The sequence below is a fragment of the Solanum pennellii genome, chromosome 12 (assembly GCF_001406875.1).
Source record: "Solanum pennellii chromosome 12, SPENNV200".
In the NCBI taxonomy this organism is placed as follows: domain Eukaryota; kingdom Viridiplantae; phylum Streptophyta; class Magnoliopsida; order Solanales; family Solanaceae; genus Solanum; species Solanum pennellii.
Genome location: NC_028648.1, coordinates 14,293,563 through 14,300,398, shown reverse-complemented (window position 1 = coordinate 14,300,398; position 6,836 = coordinate 14,293,563). Strand labels below are relative to the sequence as shown.

The 6,836-nt window shown below is 32.9% G+C and overlaps 1 long non-coding RNA gene across 3 annotated transcripts; it reads left to right on the top strand.

Annotated features, from left to right (window-relative positions):
* The first annotated feature begins 335 nt into the window (after nt 1-335).
* On the top strand, nt 336-5,163 carry LOC107005452. 3 transcript variants are annotated; one of them, XR_001454889.2, is made up of 5 exons: nt 336-665; nt 763-880; nt 1,194-1,321; nt 4,097-4,557; nt 4,940-5,163. It is a non-coding gene; the product is annotated as an uncharacterized LOC107005452 (long non-coding RNA). The 3 variants fall into 3 exon arrangements; XR_001454887.2 differs by having other exon boundaries at nt 361-661; XR_003575384.1 differs by having other exon boundaries at nt 368-661; nt 4,097-4,292.
* Nucleotides 5,164-6,836: the final 1,673 nt, after the last annotated feature.

Genomic DNA, 6,836 nt, shown 5'->3' with positions numbered 1-6,836 from the left:
AAGTATCACTACACCATTTTAGGCCTACGACCACACTTATTCTGGACTACACTAGTAAAGTGTTGCCTAAAGTACTTATGGGAACGCTTTTAAAGCTTAGCCAAAATTTTTAACTTTTAGCTACAATAATTTTGGCAAAACTTCAAAAGCGTACTCTTTAACAATATCAGATACACTTTATAAGTGTTGTTAAAATATGATATAATTGGCAACACCTATTTACATATATGACCACACTTCTAAAATGTCCTATTTTTATAATTGAAAAAACAACACTTTATAAGTGTTGCCTTAAAATTTTTCACTAAAACATTTAAGTTTTTCACTCTCCCTCCAATTATTTTCAACTCTCCCTCCAATTTTTATTGGCCAAAAAAACATTAATGAATCATAAAACATTTAACTTTTGACTCTTTACTCTTTTACTTGACATTCCTCCTTCAGCTTTCCTCTTTCACTTTTCTGATTTTGTGAAGGAACTGAAGAACCAACGTGAAGGAGCTGAAGAACCAACGTGAAGAAAGCTGAAGAACAACTTATCTGTTCCGATATAGATTGTGAGAAGAACAGGATGAAGAGAAGAAGTTGACCCAGAACAGAGATGAAGAGCTGAAGAGCTGAAGAGCTCAAATCGTTTTCTTCAATAACGATTTCTTCAATAGTAAGTACGATTCTCTTTTTCAATACCTATTTCATCAAGCGTTAGTACTCAAACAGGTCTTCTTGTTAGCTGAAGTGTTTGATTTTTTGTTTTGTGTTTAGAAAGAATGAATGCTTTTGGGTTGATGGAAAGATGATGAATTGAAGCTACACTTTTCTCTCAAGTTTCTCACTTAAGAACAGGATTTCAAACAGGTTTAGTTTGAGAAGGTTTTATCAAGTAAGAAATGTTATTCATAATGTCTAAATTTTAGCTTTAGGGTTTTAATATCTTGTATTTTTATACGATTTCTGGGAGTATGAATTGTATTTTGGCTTCATCAGTTGATTTTTGGGAGTGTAGCTCCTATTTTAGCCTCCCTATATAAACCTCTTTTTTCACTGTTGGGGGTTGGAAAAAAGTTGGGATTTATTTGAGCAAACACCTTTAGAGCAGCTGAAGAAAATAGTTAATATATATATATATAAACACATTCAAGGCAAGGAGAGTCAAGTGTCGATAAGAGTATGACATTTTCTAACTCATTTCGCAGATTAGTTTTCCCAAGCTTTGTTCGAGTCCGAGATTCTGCCCGAAATTCTAATCCGTTGTTAGTGTTCAAGTTTCATGGAGAAGATCGATTTCCTTCTCGTCCCCTTCCAGTTCACTGCCTGAAGAAAGGTAATGTTGTCTTCCTCATAGTTTTTGGTGCATATTAACTCTACCCTCCACTTACTCCACTTGTTTAATTATGTTGTGTATGTTGTTGTATTCCCTGACCCACTCGTGGGGCTACACTTTTTTTTGTTGTTGTAATAATAGTAGTGCACATAGTTGAATATCACAATCTGCACATTGAAGAGAACCATCAGGATTTGATTTGCTGTGCTACGTCATGAGTAATTATCACAATCTGCACATTGAGATGATCTCTTTTTTTTTTGTCAGATATCAAATATCGGTCTATTTTCAGGTGGGGGTTGTTGGTTTGTAAACAAATACTTTTCCCCTGCTTGGCCACAAATGATTTTGTAAATAGGTGACTCTGTGGTTCTTCCTTTGCTTTTCATGTTAATTTCTGCAGATGCGTAAGATTTTCTTTGTTCTTATTCTTATTGTTTGTACTGTTGCTTGTCCATGTTTAAGATCTTTCTTGCACTACTAGGTAGATCTGGAAATCTGTGATACTGCTGCCTGTTTTCTTTGTTAATAGATATGTTTGTGATGCAATTAGCTAATTGATTAACTTCTCTAAATATATGTACTATCTGGATTTGAATTGTTCCCATAATCATATGCATCTCCTCTATCTTATCAATTAAACTCCAAGTTAAACCTCCACTCTCAATGAATCATGTTCTTGAGACTTAGCGAGTCAGTCTCTAAAATGGCATTTGTGATCCCATACCTCTTGCAATAACTTAGTGCTTTCCAAATTGCTGTGATTTCAGCTTCAATATTTGTCGTGTTGCCTATGCTTTGTCTTTCTGCATATACTAGATTCCCTTGGATTACTATTATACAAAATCCGTAAGAGTTATCTCCTGGGTTGACTTTGCTAGAGCCATTCGTTCTCTCTTAGGTTGCCTTGGGGTGGTAACAGGAAATCTATGATCTTGATTCACTTTTCAACAATTCCAATTGATTGCACTCACAGAAAGGGTGGTAGGAGAGGAAGAATGATGTAATCTTGCTTCTCTTGTCAAGAAGGAGATGCAATTTCTTGTTGAGATCGCTGCAGGTGTTAGTTTTGATATGAACTTGAATCTTATTCATCTACTATGTAGTTATACTTATGTTGGCTTTGCCTATAAATTTAGCTACTTTTTCGTGGTTAAATTTGTGAAACAATTATGGGAAATATATGAATTTTAGCCTACTATCTATTAGCTGGTTGATAATCAATATTCCATGAATTTGCCGTTTTGTTGCTATGCTGATTGAATTTTGTATATGTTGACCTATTCTACCTCTTTCAAAATGAGTAGCCAGTGAGACTTAAAGAAATATTGTGTGAGAATTTATTCTAGCTCAAGGGTTCATACATTTAAAGAAATATTATTATTTCAATCCCCTTCCATTTTTTCAGTGAGCTTTTGATTTTTTCTTCTTGACCTTCTCTTGAATATCAATCTACTTTGTCATTTCTACTAACGATATTATCTTCGATTCGATAAATTCTTTGTTTGAGGCATAATTAAGATGAGCTTGAATCTCATGTAGCCTTTCCCTTGCTGCTGCAATTCTGTTGTCCAAGTTACAAGTTCCTCAATGTTTCAGTAGCTTTAGTTCCATTGTTTTATTTATGCACCCAATTGTTGTTTCGTCAAGTAATTTATCTTGGCTTCTTATCTGATTATAAGTTTATTTAGGAATCTTTACTTCCAGCTTATTATTTTATTTGACTGTTTTTTGGCACAAACTTATGTGACAAAGGTTATTACTTTCCACACTATTAATGGTACAATAATCTAAGTTCTTTAGGACATGTAAATAAGAATTGTTGTTTTTATTTATATACTTATTAGTTTTCTAATATTATCACAAAGTGGACATTAGAGGCTGAACAGTGAGGTGAACAATATTACTGGTACAATTATCAAACTACTATGTCTTACAACACCATAAAAACTTTAATGTATGGTGCTACTAAGTATTATTTGTCTGTGTAAACTGTAATATGTCTTACAACACTGTAACAAACTTTAACGTTGTGAGATTCTGCCCAATAAATTCCAAAAGTAGTCATCAAGAACATAGTCCCGAGCTGCCAATTCAATTGACAGGATACCTTGGTTATCATAGTTTATCAATGGGATTGTTTTGTTCATTTGTAATATTACATAGGCTTAAGTGCGTTGGTTACAAAAATTTGGTGAATTCTACAATGTAAAAGATGTTCACTAATAGCTTTCTCGGTCATATGTATATTGCATTTTCATGGGCATATCTGTGTGTTTTCTAAGTCCCTACAGTTCTGAGACAACATTTTGCATCCTTTCTAGTTGATGTGCAGTTAACAGTCTATGTTTTGTAAGAGAGAACTTTTATATAACGTGGTATATCTGCTTCTAGATTGCTATTTTGTGTGGACTGTGTTACTCATGAGAGTTGTAAAGCTTTGTTTCTGTTACCAATTTCTTATTTTGTAAAACTAAAGTTTAAGTAATAAATTTTTTTCGTGTTTTCTCATTGATACTTCAAATAAGTAGATAAATCTTACAGCATATTGGAATTGAATTTTAGCTTTTAGCTTTTGAAATAAGTAGCTAACTCCAAGGCTTCACAACAATTTTTGAATCAAAATTACCTTGTTGAACTTCTGGTTGTTTCCCTTGTAGTTTTGGCTTGAGCTTCTCTACTTGGATCTTGTGTCTGTAGTTTATAGAATCAGTGTACATGTTATAAAATCACTTTACATTATATACAGTAGGTTATAACTTGCACTTAACTCAGGTGCTGCAATATGCAATATTCAGTTCCTCTTATATAGCTGCTGCAATCTGGGATAATAAAGTACAAGAAATTCTTGTAAGAGTTGAGCCCTTCTAGAATTGCCTGCACACAGAAATGGGTTTCCAGATGGGTTGATCAGAAACCATGGGCTACTTGTGAATTTGAGTTGCATGAATCGTCGGGACAAGATCCGGAGGTGCAGTTTGAATGATCTTTCGATATCCTAGGTTGCATTGATAAAAAAACATATACTTTGATGTTTTTTGTGTTGAGTTCCCTCTTTTTTCATGCCTGTTTTGTGCCACTGCTATCCTGATTTACATGTTTGCATTAGAGTATCTTCATATTACTCTCTTGCTGCCCCTGTTCTTTGGCCTGAAGTGGACTTGGAGTTGGCATTGAAGAGAAGTAGAAAGTGGTTTAGCCAGCCAAACAAAATGACACTGGAAATGAAAAAAAAGGTAGATAATCCAACGAAAAGAATGTTAGAAGCATATGAATCTTCCCCTTTCATATGTTATTCTGTGCAATTCTATATCCACTAAATTCAATGATATCTCTTGCATATTTAAGCATTAAGATTATGGAGACAACCATATATCAACAACTTTATGTCCATAAAATTAAAATAAAAAGCTTCCCTCCGTCGTTATGTTATTTTTTCTTTGAAATTACAACTGCAATTATAGTTCTCAATGCCATCCTCCACAAAAGACTAAGGAACCCTATCTGCAGAGAATGCAATTCATGACAAAGTCTCCTGATTGTTAAAAATGACTAGTATTGAGCATATTAAATTCATGATTTATTTCACTAACTTATAATTTTATTTTAAATGTGCAGGAAAATGTCGGTAATTGAATTTTGATTAGTGGTCAGAAGTAAATTCGATCTATTGTATTCATGTTGAAGAATTTTTTACTATTATCATATTTGTTTAAATGCCTTTGATTTTCTGGTATCTATTGATAGTATAGATTTTTTTGCAATCACTTTCTATGTATTGGTTGTAGAAGACATGTTTTCAAAGATTATTCATAATATATAGCCTCGATTTATTGATTAGCTAATTTTGTGGTTTAAATCACTTATATATTTAATTATATGATTATTTATTATATGGAAATAAAAATTATTATTTTAAAAGATGAAAAATTTTGGCTACAAAAATTGTATGAAACATTGCCACACTTTATAAGTGTTGTTTTAGATGAGATATAAAAGACAACACTTTTAAATGTAACCAACAACAAAGCAAAGACCACACTTGTAAGTGTAGTAGAATCAAATAAAAAGTGTTGCTAATGCATCACAAGAAAGCGTTGCCTTATACCTCTTTGGCTACACTTTATAAGTGTAGCCAAAGATGGCGACATTTAAAAAGTGTTGCCTAATGTTAAAGGTTACGCTTCTTTTGGGCAGCCACTAAAAAGTGTTGTTGAATGTCCAAAAGTGTAGCCTTTAATCAAAGGCCACACTTTTTGCTAGTTTAGGCTACACTTACGTGGTGTTGCTGTAGGCCGAAAATGGTGTAGTGTATGGAAACACATGCATGTAAAATATTTGAAAAGTGCATAAAGGGACATATTGTTATAAGTATGCTAACTTCACTTTAAAAGACTTTATCCACATTCCAGGAATATATACAAGTCAATATCCCAACAACAATAAGCAATAATTATATTCATGTTCAAGAGTAACATCATAATAAAGCCATAGTCAACATTTTACATATATAGTACATTTCATCAATGCTCGCAAGACCTTACTCATAACCCCATTTCAATTCCATTGGTGAAATGTGTATGTGAACTCCTATAATCCCACATAAACCAAGTAAACCAACAAAGAGAACATAAGCATGGTCTTTTACCTAAATAACATCATCATAACAAGTACAGTCAACAACTTGCATAATAATTTAGACCAATATCATGTATATCATGTGAAACAACCATCATACATGTCATATGATACCACTATCATGTATCTTTCATGATATATAAATCAAGAACTCACCCTAGAATTCCCCTCAAGGTCTTTTTGTGCAATGTATATGTAAAGCCTCATACCCTTACCTAAATTAAGTAACACCTCTTAAGTAGTCATATTTAGTGTTTATCTTTTTACTCTCATTCGTTCATCTTAACTTTCAAGAAACTTTTCCATAACTGACATAGACTATGTAAGCTAAAATTAAATCTGGTGTCATCCCCTCACACCAAAAGGAGGGTATCCTACTTGCCACGATAAGATATATATATATATATATTCATATATCATCTAGGTGGATCCATTATCTACGGGTCCTGTGGGGGCACAATTTTATGAAATTAGAAGGTAGTTACTAGAAACCCTCTTTATTCTAATTAGCATTGTATTTTTTAACTAATGAGAGAACATAGTGTTAACCTCCTTTTCTTCGTGAATAAACATGTCTCAATTTCAAATTCACTATGTTCTAAGCTAAATTTCATTTTTGAAGTGTCTTAAAGTATTCTTTAACACTGATTTAAAGTATAGGTTTTAGGTGTTTATCCCCTCATATAACATGTCCCGAGCTATTGATTTTAGGATGAGAAAATCCTTTTATCAAAACCCAACATCATGTGAGAACAATACTTCATTACATAGTGATAAGGTCTACATAAGAATTATCTTAACTCCATCATAATATCACACCTATATCCATCTCATATCACCAAAGGTAGACCAACAGTACCACAATAGCATATTCATA